Below are 19,245 nucleotides of genomic sequence, written 5' to 3'. Positions count from 1 at the left end.
TATTTTCTAGGAGTCTCCAAACTATCATTCAATCGGAAAAAGCATTCACCAGATTGAATGGAAATACTACAAAATCCGCACAAGCATTCAGATTTTCATATTCACCAAACTGTCAATGTTGTCATCATTTCACAAGCACTCACTAAAATTGGGCTTTCGGCTTCATAAAACTGTCCAAACAGCTAGTTTACCAAACCGTATTTAACAAACTCTACAAATGTGAGAAAACTTTACTTCGAACCATGGATAATGTCTAGGATTTCTTTCACTACGAGGCATCACTCCCATCGTCTAACTTGCTTTAATCACAAGGTACGATAGGCGACATAATGCATGCATTGCTACGTATACATGTCGATTTATAGTTTCAACCAAATGTTGAAATAGGTTAGCTACATTTCGTTGAACCACATCATGTTCGACGGTGTAGCAAAACATTCCTAAGGCTTCCTCATCGATGACCTTTTGTAACGAATCACGCAAGGCCACATCTTTACGTAACTGATCGCATAAGGCCCGAAATGCACATGCCTCCATTCGGAACATCTCGTAACAGTTATCAGGATGTCCATTTAAGACTGCGATGATGTACTCCCTTCCACGCAAACCAATATTCTGTTGTGGCCTGGGCATAGGAGGTTGGACACGAGATTGTTGCTCCTCCATTATCATGTTCAGAAGGCTCACCTCTTCGTTCATAACATCACAACTTCTCCATGCATCCCATTCTGCCCATTTATTTTCGTCAAATGTATTTGATGCGTTACTACTAGAGCTCTCCTCGCGCGCCTCATTCTCCTTGGTGTTTACCTCATCCTTCCACTAGCTATCATTGTCCATGAAGTGCTTTTAAAAACAATGTAGCAAACATTAAATCAGACTTAGTATATGTATTTGTAATACTAGAAATAAAAGGAATTCATATTTTTATGAACCTAGCAAGTACTTTTATTAAAACCAAGCCAATATTTGAGTCTCGCCAGTGGGTATCATTAACCACCGGTCTCCCCTCTCTGTCTATGGAGTTGGTCTGGGAGTTTTACTCGAACATTCATGTCATCTCACCCGATGGTTCCTTTGAAGTCAGTATTCGGAACATCTAATTTCGAGTCAGTCTGAGCATATTAGCTGATTTGCTTAACACCCCTCGTGTTATTGAGGTCCCATATCCCTCTGATAGCACCTCTGGTCCAAGCAACCCTGTTATCCACACACTCTTGTGTGGATATGAGGTTAGTTGGGATGGTCGGACACTGCTTCCTACCAAAAAATTCTCCCCTGACTATCTCCTTCTTAGTAAAGTCGTCCTCACTAACCTTTACCCAACTATCCATTATAGTGATATTGGCTTTGACAGAGCCATTTTGTTTTATGCCCTGTTCAATGACATTCTCATCGATCTTGGAAGTGATCTTTGCAAGGTCATTCTAGAGTCTTATCAGTTCAACAAAATTTGTACGAGATTGCCTTTTGTGAGTCTTGTCACTCGCATTATGATGTTTCACTCTTTCCTATTCCAGAGATAAAGCCTAAAATCCCACTTATGGCTCCTATTGGTCGTAAGACCATTCAGCTGAATCGTGTGCACATTTGCCCATTCCCACTTGATGATGAGGATCATACACCCAGTTTGCAGCCGTCTCGTGCTAGGCTATCAGATTCTCAGCCATCTAACTGGACACCATCCATCCTTGCACCAGATTCAAATGAACCGGGAACACAAATGGTACTTGATTCCTTGAGCCGCATCCATACTTATCTTTACCACATCAATAGTCGCATTGATAGTCGTCTTAATCACGTCGTTGTTGGTCTTGTGCACATCGATACTCAGCTCGATAGTCTGGAAGGTCATGTACATCACATCGAGGATCATCTAGATACTCGCATTGATAGCGTGGATGCTCATGTAGATGGCTTATATACTCATCTTGAGCGCATGGATACTCGTTGTGAGAGTCTTGAACAATTTTGAGGAAACTTTACTAAAAAGCAATTCTAATGATGATGGCCCTGTGGGTAACATTGGTCACGCTACGCAACCTCCTCCCGATGGTGGTCATTGAGCCTTGATCCTTTTTTTATTTTTATTTTTTTTAATCTATCATAGGATACAATTGGGTAGGACTAGGTTGTAAAGGAAAAACATGGAATTTTTTGTGGCACACATGATTCGTACTCCTTTTTATTTTATCAAACTCAAGTAATGATTTGTACTCCTTATGAATATTTTCTTGATGACTTCCATGCATGTCATGTCCTTCTCATGCCTATACTTGTTCTTGCTTTTGCTTCTTCAATTCATGTGTTTGGTCTGTCATCACTATGTTTGAGGTTTGCTAGTGTGCATTGCTATCTGTAGGTGTTTTTAACGAAATGTTGCTCCTCGTCAATAATGCTTTTCTTACAGACATATATTTTTACAATTATTATTATTTTGGGATTTGAATAACATTTTAGTGGTTTCAATAAGCATAATTTTTTATTATATATTGTGTGGAAAATTGAATATATGTAATGACGAGATACAAACTGCTAAGCTCAGAAACATGTTAACTCAGGTTGTTGAGCTCAAAATGGCCTTTGGATACAAGATCCAGAGAGTTCACTCAAATTCGTAGCACCGCATTTTGGAGTATATCAAAGTGGCCACTTAGGGTATCGAAACGATATACCAAACTCTCACAGAGAGTATCCATGCGCTAAAGATGAGTATATGCTTCATCTACACAAGCATCCACACGATCAATGTGAATATCTAGATAATCCTTGATGCGATATACATGACCTTCCAGAATATCAAGCCGAGTATCGATGCGCTCAAGACCAGCAACGATGTGATCAAGACGACTATCAATATGGTCAAGACGATTTTGGATGCAGCTCAAAGAATCAAGTACCATTTGTATTCCTGGCTCATTCGGATTTGGTGCAAGGGTGGATGGTGTTGAGCTAGATGGTTGCGAACCTGATGGCCTAGCATGGGATGGCTGCGAGCTGGGTGCATGATCCTCATCATCAAAAGGGAATAGGCGAATGTGCGCACGACTTAGCTGATGGTCTTAGGACCAATAGGAGCCTTCAGAGGGATTCTAGGCTTTGTCTCTGGAATAGGAACAGAGTGAAACATCACAATGCAAGTGACAAGACTTGCAAAAGGCAATCTCGTCGGAATTTTGTTGGACATATAAGACTTTAGAATGACCCAACAAAGATGACTTTCCAGATCGATGGGAACGCCATTGATCAGTGCATAAAGCAGAATCGCTCCGTCAAGGACGATATCACTGTGATTGACAGTTGAGTAAAGGTTTGTAAGGACGACCCTACTAAGAAGGAGATAGTTAGGGAAAAAATTATTGGTAGCAAGAGGTGTCCAACCATCCCAACTAACCTCATATCCATACAAGAGGGTGTGGATAACAGGGTTGTTAGAATCAGAGGTGATGGCATAGGGATATGAGGGGCATTAAGCAAATTAGCTAACATGCCCAGACTGACTTAGAATTGGATATTCCAGAAACTGATGTTAAAGGAACCATCGGGTGAGATGAAATAAATGTTTGAGTAAAACTCCCAGACCAACTCCACAGATGGAAGGGGAGACCGGTGGTTAATTATACCCACTGGCGAGACTCAAATATATGAGGCAGTATAGTCTTTTGAAACTCACCTAGGGAGATCTCACGCTCAATAATGGGAGTGCACTTGGAAAAGTTTTCAGTGTAGAGTTGTTTTACCCGACCATTATGGAACATAGATTAGGCGAGAGCAGAAAGATTTGTCCGGCCTTGCACCCATCGCATGGTATTTGTCTATAGGTATAATAAAGAGAATTAGACATTGAGGTGAATTAATGTGAATGACCCCAATGTATAGGGTGATATTCAACAAATACTTGAAACACACTGATTGTGTGAGTGAGTGAGTGAGAGCCCAAAACAATAGCAAAATTACAGTGTTTTTTCCATCACTATCGAGACTATAAACATGTATATATAAAAATATTAGTACGACATTTATAAAATCCGACCATGTGATGTCATTCATTAAAAGTAAAAAATACAAATATTATTAATACCATCTAATACGGGTAGATTCCCATAACACTCATATAGTTTATAAATTATGTATCAATGAATATGCATTGTAAATAAAAATTTTCATTAAACTTGATAATTCCTTGGTTTCTCAAATGTCAGTTGAAAGACCAGTATAGGAGCATCAAACGTTTATGCTCGAATGAGTAATTTTTGAGGTGTTTCCTTTCAAAAAAATAAAAGAAAGTAGTTATTTTCAATCCATTACTGTCATATATGTCCGAGATGCATGACTTGATTGGGTAAACATTATGGGTAAAATTTAAGGCCAATACAAAACAAACCCGAAATGCATGACTCATTTGGGCATTTTATCGAGCACTTGGTGTTCAGTCAATACATGACAAAAATATATCATAATGCTGGATGCAAAAACATAAATTTCAGTCCCGAAAATGCTTGTATTTCAATGCGTTTGATGAAAAATCGAAATACCCAAACTTCCCCAACCTGTCAAATTACAAATCCCTAATTTCTAACAATGTGCAAAATGGAAGAGGAATTGAAGAAGGCTTACTGTGAGTGGAAGAGGATTTTGCTACACTTTTAGGGGGAATGACGCATGTTCAAGGTGAGAAATGGAAGGAAAAATGAAAGTGCGGAAAACGTACAGAGGAGGAATATGGGATGAAGGCAACAAGATAGGAAATAACCAACTCACTCGAGCGGGTTTTAAATGCTACAAGCAAAATTATTCGCGCCTCATGCACCCGCTCAAGCAAGACCTCACTGTCTAGAGCTAACTACGAGCGAGTGCTAAGTCCATTGGACGTTTTACAAATTTTAATTTCCTCCAACAATTGTTGGTACTTTTTTACTAGTAATGAAATAATATATAAATCAATAATAGAATAAAATGTGGCCATCAACCATATGAATTTTATTAGTCATTATTCAATTTTGTTTTTATAAATTTAGAGTAATTAATTTTTTTTTATAGTGGGTGGAATATTTTTTTTTGTTCTAATTTTTTTACATGCATCGAGGAAAATAATGTTTGATTTATCTTCTTTCTTAATGAAGAAAATAATAAAATAATTATTCAATCATTACAATAACTTTCTAATCATTGGTGAGCCACATACATTTTTCAACTTCTCATAAAAAGTATTAAACTCATCTTAACATCTAAACTCATTTTAGATGAGCCCCATATAACGTTCACCACTACTCAGCTCACTACTATTCATAAAGAACTAAGCTCAGTTAAACTCAATTCAACATCCAAATACAATTTTACTCTGTATCCGCTAATAGAGACCAAAAGACTTCTTTTTAATAATCCTTCGGGTGAGTTTGGATGTTGAAGTGAGTTGAGTTAAGTTGAGTTGAGATGATAAAATATTGTTAGAATATTATTTTTTAATATTATTATTATTTTAGAATTTGAAAAAGTTGAATTGTTTATTATTATATTTTGTGTTGGGATTTGAAAAAGTTATAATGATGAGTTGAGATGAGTTGAGAGTAGTTCATGATCCAAACGAAGCCTTCATCTCACTCAAAGCTTCTGACACGTGACGTATTGGTGGGAAAAGAAGGTAAACCTTGGGCAGTGTAGAGAAAAAATGAAAGAAAAAGAAAAAGAAAAGATGTGTGGTAAAGCATAAGGTTATCATTTCCCTTAACGGATGAGTTTGATGCCTTTTAGGTCTACTTGATCACTTTTCTCTTTGAGCTACAGCACAAGTCTTTTCTCTTACCCCAGACGATGCCGAGGCATCAGAGGACGGGGTCACAGGTACGCTAGAGGCACCACACTAAGAGAGAAGCTGCTTGGGAACACGAGGATGACATGAGTGACAAATATCCCTACCTGCTCATTCTCGAGGACGAAATTTCTTTCAGGAGAGATTTGTAACATATGGATTTCCAAATTAGGGCATTAAAATAGTTTTAATCTATTTATTTAATTTTAGTCTAATTATTATTCATTTATTAAACATTTTTTTTTATTATTTATCAAATAGGATTAGTATTTTTTTAAAGGATAAATTTAGGTAATTTATCAATTTAGATTTTTGCTAAGTTTTTAATTATTAAACATTTTAATTCGAATATTGTTATTATTAATTGATAAATGTAGTAAAATTCAGATTGAAATGTTCCTTATTTAAATTATCAATTTATTTCTTTTACAAAGTTTCAAATCCTACTCCGTTGACCGAGTCACTGTCGAAGTAAACTACTGATCTTCGTATAGAGTTCTTCCGCTTATTAGAACCTTGGCCTTTGACCGAGTTTCATCCTCCAGTGATCGACTTCAAGTTGAACTCGTCCAACCATTCCTCTCGTCTATATATATCCCTTCTCCTTTGCAAAATTGAAAACATAACACCATAGTCTCTCCTTGCTTCAACCCATGTTGCACCTCAAGCCAACATTCCCTACACATACAGCCACTCCACCGTCGACCACCACAGTGAACGCTGGAATCTTCCTCCCTTTCACGTAGGTTTTTCAGGTTGACAGTTCTCTCTCTCTCTCTCTCTCTCTCTCTCTTCCAGCAGCTTGTGCTGCTGGTCACCTTCCACCACTAGATCCACCGTTGCGAGATCAATCTCCTATCTTAGTAAGCCTCTTCTCTATCGCCCACATATTTCTATGCTTCTCGGTTTTCTTCGTTCCTCCAGGGGAGGCTCTATTTCTCAGCAAATAAAAAGGTTTCCTTTAGGCTTTTAGCCCTTGTCAATTATACTCATAGGTAGCTTTTTAGTATATAGAAATTGCCACTAAAACTTTTTAATATTTTTTACCAAAAATGACCATAATCCTACTTGGGATGGACTGACTCGCACGGGCATTGTTTTAATTGAGTTATTTAAGTCAGCCACCTCTTATTTTAATTATTTAGTTGGGCTTAATTAATATTATACAGATTTATGATGCTTTAGATCCACGAAAGATTTAACTCTTTTAGAATTTAAAATGAGAAGACTAGATTATTAGGAAAAACAGGTCACTTAGTAGTTCAGAGCTAAATTTCTAAATATGAATTTAATTAGAAATTTACATAAGTTGCTTATTTTATAGGTATTCAGTTTCGATCCATAAATATTAGATTTAGCGCTATAAGGTAAAATAGCTTGATCATAAATTAGGATTAGTATATGTTAACTAGTTATATATATTATTATTAAAGCCAATTTCTTTCAAAGTCAGTATTTACGTACCACGCATGTTATGATATTTGCAAGCACAACATTCATCATGTTTCATTCTACATATTATAGTTATGTATGTATTATGCATCTCATACATCTCACGTTGGATAAGACATGTAAGCTATCTTAAAATCAAGTGCAAGATAATATCATATCAGTATAACCAAATGACCATTTAGATGCATGGTACCAATGCAATTTCAGGGTAGGCGTGCAAGTCACAAACTCAAGCATGGTCCACCATAGTATGCCAGAGTAATGCACAGTCGGCTTCCTTTAGTTTCAACAATGCTACAGACAACCGTCGGGTTACAACGATTGGGTAATTAGCTAATGTGGCATAATCAGCCGATATATTTATTGAAAAGAAAAGGCAGACGAAACAGGAAGGAAGAATTTGGATTTTCATTTCACACACACACAGAGAACTAAAACCAATCTCGTTTACTCTCTGCATCGTCGTCGTCTTTGGGTCTCCCGTGTGTGAATCAAAGTTATGTTCCCTCACTATGTCGTATCTGTGTCTGTCTCTATTTGAAAGGTTTTATGAATTTTTTTTGTGGTCCATCTCTGTTCGACCAGTTTGACAAAGAAGAAGGTAGATTCAGATGTGAGCGTGAAGAATTGGTAGATCGATTTTGTTATTTTTGGAGCTTTGTGTTGTATCCATGGCTTGCTTCAGGTAATATCCAAATGATCAACTTACCAATATGGATTATCGATACTCGTCGTTTTGTAGCTTCATGTTTTTGGTCAGGTATTGATGGTTTTGGGTCTCGATTTGAAAACCCATTTGTTGTTGAGTTTATATTTTGGTTGTATTTGGGCATTTGAAGGCGAGATTTGCATGTGGATTTTTGGCTGTTGAGGTTATATTTTAGTTGTTCTTTTATCAACTTTCTTGGGGGTGAAGTGTGTGGATTTGGCTTAATTGGATGTTGAGTTGCCGAGTTGGTGGTGGTTGGAAGTTTGAGAAATTGTGGTCTAATTGTGCACTTTGGCATTAGGTTCAGGATCAAGATGTTGGCATCTGTTACTTCTATACATGCTTGAAATTTAATATGTGCAATTAGGCTTGTTTTGTTTAGAATTATAAAAACTTAATATGTGGAATTAGGCTTGTTGAGTTGCCGAGTTGGTGGTGGTCGCTTTTAGAATTTTGTTTTGCAAGTCAATCTCTCATTTGAGGCATCAAATACTTCATGTGTTGTTGAATTCATATATAGATTTAGGGACTTTGTGGCACCCATGGCTGCATGGTTGCATAATTGATTGTTAGTCAATGGTTTATTTCTGAAATTTAATAACATGAGTTGTTATACTACCAATATATAGCTCTCATTCGGATTCTCAATATGAAAAAAGGAGAAGAACACTCATCTCTACTTACACCGTCTAGCTTAAATCCTCCAACTGCTCCAAACCTTTTAAATTACATGCACGGTTGGCATGGACTAGTGCCTGCATGGTCATCGGATTTTATGCCATATCCAAATGGCAACTAATATCCAAGCTACATTCAGGTGGTGATGCAACTTTGATCATGTATTTTTTTATAACTTTATATTTTTCTAGAAGTTTAATTGCTTTCATTTTTGTGCTTTAAACAAAATGCTGGTTACCATTTTCAGTATGGGATGGGACCTCTAATTCCTCTCATCACTACAAGCTTTGTAACGAGCTCAAGAGTTCGTACAGAGGATACATCCAATTGTAGGGAAATTGAAACGTGTACTTCCTCTAGAGTCAATGAGAAAAGTAAAGAGGATGGCAGTGTCGGGACACCTGAGTGTGTCCAAGTAGATGGTGGTGATGACATTGAGGTTCCAAAGTCGGAGATGAAATTTAATTCTTTTGAAGAATTATTGAGCTATTGTAAGCAATATGGTAAGAAATGCGGGTTTGGATGATGACAAAAAGGAGTGAGAAGGCAGACGATGAGATTGTTAGATATGTCACCTTGCTTGTGCTCGCGGTGGGAAGGCTCGGAATAAATCGTTGAATGTTGCCAAACCACGTCCAACAGGAAAGACATAATGTAAGGCAAAGATTAATGCCTTAAAAGTTGGGAAAAATGTGCGGTTGACAACAATTCATAATATTCATAATGACCTCTCTTCTCCATCACATCCGCCCTCTTACGGAGCTCAATCTCTCTCTTCTCAATATCGCGAAATCTCTTCTCGACCTCTTTCTTCTTCCTTAATAGTTCATTTTCTATTTCTTGTAGATCCAGTTCTAGGTATTGATCACTATTTGTCCACTTGAAATACTTGCAGTATGGTAATCCCTGATATTTGCAAACATATATAAAAAATGTTAGATGTACGTAATATTAATCAAGTTATTAAACATGTTATATTACAAGTCATGTAGTTACCTTTGTGTTGTACTTTGGACACCCTAAGAATGGTCCTTTTGAATTTCTCGCAATATTTGAATATCTCAGTGTGACTTTAACATCACAGAAGCAAAATGGTTGACCCAACTTAAGTTAGCGAAGGATGAAGAAGTCATTAATGATGATGATGACATCTGGATGAAAGACCACATAAATGTGCAAGTAAGCAGTGTAACCAAAGTAATGTTTGGAAGGCTTGAATGAGGCACAAATTTTAAAGGCACTAGAAGACCTCGTGAGGCATCTCTTAAAGCTCGATGGTGCTGCCATTGATATATATATATATATATATATATATATATATATACACTCATATATATAGATACATAAATATATATATATATATATACATATTTGAAACGTTTCTAAGCTTAGTTAGGAGTAGGCCATGGCGATAACACTGAAAACTGAAAAAGGAGTCCAATATAAATTTCAAAGTGCTTTATCCTGATCTAGAACGTTGCACTAGTGACCACTATACTATTTCTTTTATTTTTAAAATATATTATGGAAAACTCAAATACATGTCACTTTTTTGGTCACAGAAGAAAGACCTTATGTATTACATTGCCATCGAATTGATGTCTCTTTTAGAGGAAAGGAAGTGATGGTGATTTCATGCAATATTAATTGGTCCAGTTGTGATGCATGAAAATGCACCATATATGCCAACAAACATCATATATAGACCAACAAGTATTGATTAACTTACATTCAAATGCTTGGCCTCATTGAAAACTTAGAGATCCCAGGACCCAATATTCATTATAGCTAGACCAAAATATTGTTAAAGCTACCATTAGTGTAGGCTTATATATTAAGCAAGCATTGCCCACAACTATATATATATATATATATATATATATTTAAATATATATTAATATGATGATCAAAATCATGGCCTTCATGGTGCATAATATAATATAATACATAGAAAGGATAATTAATTGAGTTTGGATCGCTTGAATAACTAATGTATGCAATTGGTGGTTAACTTAAAGAGAGCTAGCAATTAATAATTAAGAAAGAAAAGTTTACTCTTCAAAGGAGGGTGGGACAGAGCTAGAAAAGGAGTCCAATATAAATTTCGAAGTGCTTTATCCTAAGTTTACTCTTTGAAGTTTATGATTTCATGAATGCCAGGTGGATCCAAAGGGCAGATCAATTTTTGTCCTAAAGTTGTTATATTGGTAGAGACATATATGTCTCCAACTAGGCCCTAACTATAGGCCCTAAACCATACTGCATACTACTAAAGATGCAGTGAGCATTCTTTGATATTTTTTTATACAATTTTACATCTGTTTTGATTGGTATGCGATAAGAATGTTTTGACTAGGACGGAGTAGAAGCTAAAATAAACAGGAACCAATACCCCTGCATCTAACACCCCTGTAAATGGTAACAGTAGTTACAAATGACTGATGTTTCTAGGAAAGAGAAAGAAGTTGCCAGTAGCCCGCCAATTGTTTAGTAAATTCAACAGCTAGCTCCAGCCTTAATTCCCAGATTGTTCTATTGATATAATATTTCCCAAATCAGGCATAATCAATTTGTCGAATTTTCTGTTCGAAAAATTTATTTATGAGTTCTACTGGCAATACTTGACTTGTTAAAACTAAGTAAATTTGCAAGGGTTTGAACTTTTGACAAATGTGAGTACACATCCTTGAAATGGAGCATATACAATATTATAAGTAAATCTGCAAGGTTTTGAGCTCATGTTATTGCTATATTATAAAATCTCCATCGAAACTAGTTACCTCAAGGCTTTCGTGTGTGTGAGCTTCCTTCTGATTCAAGTGAGGTCGAAATGTTTTCTATTGCTGAAATTGAAATCACTTCCTTCCATTTCGTATGAGTGTCTCTGTGAGCTAAATTCATGTGTGTGAGCTTCCTTCCGTTTCGTGATGGTCTCCATCGCGGTTTCAGGAAGGGATGTCGATGGTATTAGGGTTAGGGAGAAGGGAGAAGGATCAACCCGTCGAATTCATCTAAGTAACGGTGTGCTTTGACAAACACACATCATTTCACTAAGTCCCATCTCCCTCATTTGGGAAACTGATTTTCGAGTTTCTCTTAAATGAAACACACTGTTTTATTAAGATGAGTTGGTGTTTACCCACCGGTTGCATGAGCCAATTACATTCCGAATTTTTCTTTCAGTTTCTTTTATGTTTTTAGAGTAATTATACATACAACCGTAAAGTGCGTAAATGCCGCGTAATCATTTTGAAAAAAAGTGGGGTCCACTATTTAAAAATTATTATTTTTTCATGTTAGTCCCATGTTTTATTTATTTTTTTCAAAGCGATTACGCGACGGTTACACAATTCATGGTTGCAAATATTTTTTTCTCATATTTTTAAACCACTCCAAGTAAGCATGATGATAAGAACGAGCAGGCAGACAAGGATTAGATAGAGCAATTAATAAAATTTCAGACTTTATAGAATAAACTATTTTTTTATGACATAAATTTTATTCAATTTATTTTATTTAATATTGTTTGGAGACATGTTTTTATTAAATAATTGTTTTTATGAAATAAATGTAAATTTTTATTTTATTAGAAAAATGAGATCTCTTGCCGATATATTTTTATGAAAACACGTGACATCTCCATCTCTACAGTAAGGGGTGTTACAATATGAGACACATAAAAAATTATTTATAAAAAAGAAAATCATTAACCTTAACGGATTAAGCTAGCAAAAACATTTGCATTCATCTACAAATCTGCAGGACGGTGGGAAATTTTTTAAAACCCAACCAAATGGCTCATACGGTAATGGGGGAGTTTGACTTTTCCTCTATTTTCCTCATAAACCCAGGATGGAGTTAATATTTTACTGATGTGATGCTATATATTATTTTGCAAGATTCATATTGCATGATTTATTTCCACAAAACAGAAACAATGCAGTAAAATAAGATAGCTATATCTCAGGAAACTATCAACAATTTAAAGAAACTATGGAAGTTTTTTTTATAGGTAAAAAGTGGCATTTGCGGCTACTTTTATTTCCGGCGACGTAAATATTGTCGCGAAAAAGCTATTTTACTATTTGGGTTTAATTTTTGTGTCAACCAAAAAAATCGCTGGAATAATTGGATATTTCCAGCAATTTTTACATGCCAGAAACGTTATGGCCAAAAATAAACTTTTTTTTTTTGTAATTTTGGTATCGTTGTAATAAGTTTTTCACCGTTACAATTTATATTTGTGGCGATTATTAATTGCCAAAATTGAGTTCGCCGCAAAATATATTTACTTTATCGAATTTGAATTTTTACGGCGACTTATATGTCGTCGTAATAAGTTTGTCTACAGTAAAATCCACTAAATTTACCCCTCCTTATTTTCCTTACATTTCCCAATTTTCCCTCTCTCTCTCTCTCTCTCTCTTTCACGGGTTCTCCACGGGGGTTTCCGATTGCATAGGTCGCCGTCTTCTCGCCGACGCCGGTGAGTTTCTCTTTGAAATTTTTAGGCTCCATTGATCTCTCTCTCTGTAACTCTCGCTTGTGAGCCCCCCCTACATACGCCCTGAATGCATGTAAATATTGCTTCAGATTTCTTGTTTGTTTGGCCGACGTTGACGAATTAGGGTTAAGGAAATATAGGAAGTAGCATAGTAAGTAAGTAAGTAATGCGCTGGAATGTAGAGGTCGAGTTTCCAGCTTTGCCATGGAATGAGTAGTAGGCTTTAAAGTCGAAACCTTTCCTTTAAGGTGATTAGAGATGGTTGTAATTATGAATGTATAAATTGTTGGGGGTGGTGGCCTTTCAGCCGTGGATGATCTCTTGACAAACGAATTCCATTCAAATTGATATACGAAGAATAAAAGATATTTCATTTGAGACTTCAAACATATTCACAAAAACATTTCTGATTTTGTTTTGCACATAATTTCGCTACCAAGGGATGTCCAATAAACAATGTGTTATTGACCTCATATGTTTTCATTTCATGAATTGGGACAAGATCCAGACGATTAATATGCCACGTCTCTCATGATCGGAGATATACAATAAGAAGTATTTGATTCTCTCGTAGCACTTGCACTTATTTTATTGAAGAGTGTTGGCAGCTAGCCCATGCCAGATTTTGCTTTCGATCGGGATTCGTCACTATATATATCTCCATAGAAATGTATCTTCATTTTTTTTTTTAACGTGAGTTTAAAGTGTACTATTATCCCATTACGTTTGCATTGGTACTGAATGACGATGTTTTGAATGATACTTGTATTCTGATCTCTATATTCCTTATCTTTAAGGGCATGCATGCCAATACACACATGAGGAATAGGTCTCAGTGCTGCTTCTTTTTTTCTGTGAATTTGTTCTATGGCGTTACGAACTATGGCACATGATGCATGCCTTTTTGTCCTAATTCAAATTTGTAAGGTTTTGGCCATTTTAGCTGGCCAGCAATGAAGCGCCCTAGCTAGCTTGGCTGATCTTTTATTTGAGTAGTGTAGCAATGAGATATTTGAACATTAATTATTAATGTTCCATTAACAAAGTTTGGAATGATTAAAACGTAGGACCAAATTAATTAAGCTATAGAATAGGTTCAATATTTTAAAATATGAACTATATATTAAAAAAAAAATGCTTCATCAAGGAGGAGGAGCATGACTAGTCCCAGAAAAGGTATTCAAGTAGAATCATTTACAGCATGCCTAAAGATAAATAAATAAATGTGTGTGAACATCTTTCAATGCAAGGAATTATAGGTGCAGTACTTTTATTAGCTAGTCAAAAGGTTGCTGCAAATAAAAATCACCAAGCCCATTTATATGAATTAACCTTGCCTAATTGAAGGATTTAAGAACAATTTATAAATAAACAAAGTAAATTAATGCATCCTCTCTTCTTCCTGATCTTCTCATCCCCATGTAATTCTCTGTCTCTAGCTTCTCAATTATTATGTTCCTTAATTTTCACCAAGTTTTCTCATTTTGATCAGTATATAGAAGGTTAATTTGTCATTGTTCGGGTTATGCTAGCTATAGGTACTGCTGAAAACAGTACTTTTCTCTGTTTTGGATACAAATACAACCACCAGCTCATGATTCTTAGATCGTTGTGTTCTTTGATTGATCTAGTGAGTTTATCAAAGTTGTTGGAGTACTTATAGTAGTGTAGTGGACGAATTTGTGCTTAGAGCAATCTCGCTAGTTTTGTTAATTACTTTCTAATATTTCAGTGATCTTGGTATTTGTAGCAATTGATAGGATAATTAAATTGAACATTTAAACTGGTCATATTCATTTTTAACACCCACTAACCCATCTCGAATTATATAATATTTGCGTATGTACCATTAAATTTTTAGAGTTATTGATTCTTTAAATCTGGAATGCAGTGGATTGAATATGCATGAAATTCCTGAAAATTGACATTTTACTGGCCAAATATACTTCATCCTACATTTTTCTATTCTTACTTACATTTGCTAGTGCTACATGATATATCTTAAGTGGCTCACGTTTAAGAAGTTGATATATGAAACCACTTAAAATGTATCGTATCAATAAGTCTGACCAGAGATCAAAATAGTCTGAGATGAAAGTAGTATTGTTGACTTCGAAATACACAATATTTGAAAACTTAACATTAAAAAAATACGAATAGCAGAATTTTTTATCACTTGATATAGTTTTAGGCAATGGTTATGGCATATAAAATAATCGCTGGAGCTGAACCAGCAGCCTGGGCCAAAAATGTATGCCATGAAGATCTAATCGTAACAATATTCACTCCATCGGCAAGATGCGCATTCATGCATTTTTTTTTTTTAAAGAGTCAAACCCATGTCCAATAGTGGCCCCTACCCCATATTAATAAAGAAACCCCTCAGGAAAACCGTATAACAATAAACCACTTGAATGTAAAGTAATAAACAAAGAAACATCCAAACCCAAGTGAAACTAAAAACATAATCCTCAAAATGCAAACCTGAATCTGAGGACAAACAAGAAACAAGACCTGAACCCACTCGACGCCAACCATTAATACCTCAAAGAAGGAAGACCTAATTTATCCACCTTTAAAATACCTTTTAGCTTCCCTAGAACATCATCAAAATCAATCCACGTACCAGACTGATGGTTCGAAGTCAGACGAGCAAGAAAATCAGCTCCTGAATTTCCTTCTCTATAAACATGACAGATCTTGACCTGCAAAGTAGACAAGATCTCTTGGATTTCATCCCAATAGTCATCAAGATACCATATGCCATATCTACCTCTTGCCAACCAATTAACTACAAGTAAAGAATCAAACTCAATCTCAATTCTTTGCAAACCCAACTCTTTGCAATGTTTCAACCCATAATAAAGGGATAATAGATCTGATTCATTATTAGAGTCATGAGCCAACTCCTTAGCAAAAGCCAACCTCAAATAGCCCCGATCATCCCAAATAAGACCACCCGCCCCCATGCAACCTGGATTGCCCAACGAACTCCCATCAACATTCAACTTAAACCACCCCTGTTCGGTTTACACCACTTAACCAAACAAATCGGACTGCGTAAAGGAGCTTTAACCAGAATTGAGAATGCCTCCAATATACAAGCGTCACCATTTTCCAATTTTTTACTCGGCCTCAGACGTAATCATATCCATGCAATTGAAGCTTTAATAGCACTCCACAACGACTGCACAAAAACATGTTTCCCTTCCATGCGAGCCTTACAGTGCCACACCCAAAGAGACCACATTAATATAATTGGAATCAAACCAATCAACGTACCTTTTTGAGATGAATGTGAGGCCTGTCTAAACCACAGCTCCATAGTATTCTTCCAAGGCCTGGAAGGGTCATAAGGCATCCCCAAACTCAAAGCTGCCTTGCACCAGATTTCTGCAGCTAGCAATCCTGTGGCCAAGACGTGATCTTGATTTTCCAGACAACCCCGCACACAGCATTCACATTTAGAAACCATGGGAATGCCCAACTCTTTAATACGCGCATCCACACTTAGGAAAAAATTTAAAGCCTTCCACATAGTAACAGAATACTTCTTTGGAAGCGCTGAGTGCCAAATCCAACTAGCCCATTCAGATTTTGGAGCCCTGACACGAATACATTCCCAAGTCGATTTCGAGGAACAATTACCATCCAAACTCGGTTTCCAAATTAGAATATCTTCCTCGTCTTTATGCTCACCTAAACATGTCAAGATTTCCTCAAGTTTAGATTCCCCCACTAGTCTTCTTAAAAGATCCACATCCCACCCATTATGAATTCGACACTCCCTAATTGTGAGAAGAGGAAGATCCGAGATCTCATAGAGTCTATAATAGAACATGATGGCAACCAGTTATCTCTCCAGAAGGAGACTCGACCATCCCTTACCTTACACACGGAATTACACAATACCTTAGGTAGCACCCCTACTATTCGCTTCCAGAATAAAGAGCCCTTATTCTCAAACAAAGAGACATGCCTCTCCTTGACATATTTTTCCATAAAGAAATTAACCCAAACAGAGTCTTGAGTTAGAAGCTTCCATGCAAACTTCATAAAGAGCGACACCTGCACATCTTCAAATTTCTGTAGATCCATACCCCCTTCAAGAATCGGAGCACATACTCTAGCCCAAGAAACCCACTTCTTTTTCGGTTTACGATTGTAGGAGCCCCAAAAAAATTACTCATGAGCCAATTAAGACTTGCCACCATAGCCTTAGGAGCATGCAACACATAAAAGAGATAGATTGGTATACTTGACACAATGTGCCTCAACAACAAAATGCGAGCACCAGACGATAGGAACTTCGTTTGCCATCCATCAAGCTAGCTCTGAATCCAATGCATAAGCCCATCAAAATGCATCACTTTCAGCCATCTTGAAATCAACGGCGCACCTAAATATTTCACCCGAATGGAGCCCTCTGAAAAAGAAGTAATCCTCAAGGCACTCCTTTTTTGAGCACTCGAAAAATGCTTAGGGAAAAAAATAGAAGACTTCTCTATACTCACAACCTGACCCAACCAATATCCTCCTACTGCGCAAAGACATTCCTGATAACACGAAGAGAGTGTTTCCCACCATTAGCAGACACCACAATGTCATCCGCATACAATAAATGGGAGATAAGAGGAGCACCCCCAGGGTGAGAAAATGAACTAATCATCCCATTGCCAAATTTGTGCTTTAACAATCTAGATAAAAGTTCTTCCACAAGAATAAATAAATATGGAGATAAAGGATCTCTCTGCCTCAAGCCACGCCCACTGGGGAAGAAACCTTTTATTGTAACATTCATAACCACAGAGAACCATAGAGTGCAAATACATTGTTTGATCAACTCACAAAACCGAGAGCCAAAACCAAAAGAGGACAAGACCTGTAATAAGAAATCACAATCAACACTATCATATGCCTTAGTCATATCCACTTTAATTACGACATTGCCACCACGAACCCGCTTATTCAACAAATGAATCATCTCTTGAGCCAACGTAACATTCTCAAAGATGCTTCTTCTAGGTAAAAATGCCCCCTGCTCCAGGGAAATAAGCTTATGTAAAATAGGTGACAGTCTACGAACTAGGATTTTGGAGGATACCTTGTAAATCACGGAGCACATGCTAATGGGTCTAAATTTGTCAAACCCAGTTCGGTTTGACACTTTTGGAAGAAGTACAATATAAGAAGCCGAATAGAATCTGGGTAGAGGGGCTACACTAAAAAACTCCCGAACTGTAGCCACCACATCAGTCTCCACAATATCCCAACATGAACAGTAGAACCCAGACCCAAACCTGTCTGGGCCTGGACTATTATTAGTCGGAATAGAAAACATAGCCTCTTTCACCCTTGGATTGAAGGGAGCTGAAGAAGAAAGTTGTTTTCCTCTTCTATAACTATATTCTGCACAAACAAAGAAAATTCTGGAGGGGGCCCTCCTTGGTCTTGCCTTTAGAGAGTCACTCTAGAAACCCACAACCCCATCATGGATATAGCCTCCAAGGAGGATAAACAAGAACCGTCATAGAGTCGCATTTCCTACACAAACGGCTTATTCACAGAAGCAAATGTTTTAAAAAACTGAGCGGAGGCCTCGCCCTTCTCCATCCACCTGAGTTTGGCCTGTTGCGATAATCGAGTCTCCTCTCTAAGAAGCCACACCGCCAATTCTTCCTTGGCTTTTAATAATTCTGTCTGAACCTCTTTAGAAAAGCTAGCTTGCAATTGACGATCAATACTTTCTATCCGCTTCTCCAACTCACTAATATGCTTCTCCGTATGCCCAAAAACTCTACGATTCCAATCTTTCAAAACCATTTTCAAGTTTTTTAATTTAGTAGCTAGACAGAACAGCCCCACATCAGCAACTGGAGCCTGCCAAGAGCCTCGCACCACCTCTCTAAAATTCTCATGAGCCACCCACATTTGTTGGAACTTAAACGATGATGGGCCATATCTACGTGCTTAAGACTTTAAAGCAAAGGACATTGGAGCATGGCCCGAAGTCGAGCGAGGCAAATAATTACACAAAGCATCTGGAATTAAATTAATAGCCAAAGGGTTCATGAGACATCGGTCCAGTTTCAA

General features: G+C 36.9%; 1 long non-coding RNA gene across 1 annotated transcript; it reads left to right on the top strand.

Annotated features, from left to right (window-relative positions):
- Window positions 1-9,559: 9,559 nt before the first annotated feature.
- LOC121254738 lies at window positions 9,560-10,160 on the top strand. Its single transcript, XR_005938704.1, has 2 exons — window positions 9,560-9,593; window positions 10,041-10,160. It is a non-coding gene; the product is annotated as an uncharacterized LOC121254738 (long non-coding RNA).
- The last annotated feature ends 9,085 nt before the right edge of the window (window positions 10,161-19,245 follow it).

This window comes from Juglans microcarpa x Juglans regia, chromosome 1D, assembly GCF_004785595.1.
Source record: "Juglans microcarpa x Juglans regia isolate MS1-56 chromosome 1D, Jm3101_v1.0, whole genome shotgun sequence".
Classification (NCBI taxonomy): domain Eukaryota; kingdom Viridiplantae; phylum Streptophyta; class Magnoliopsida; order Fagales; family Juglandaceae; genus Juglans; species Juglans microcarpa x Juglans regia.
The sequence above is the reverse complement of the archived record's forward strand: the minus strand, read 5'-3'. Positions and strand labels throughout refer to the sequence as shown.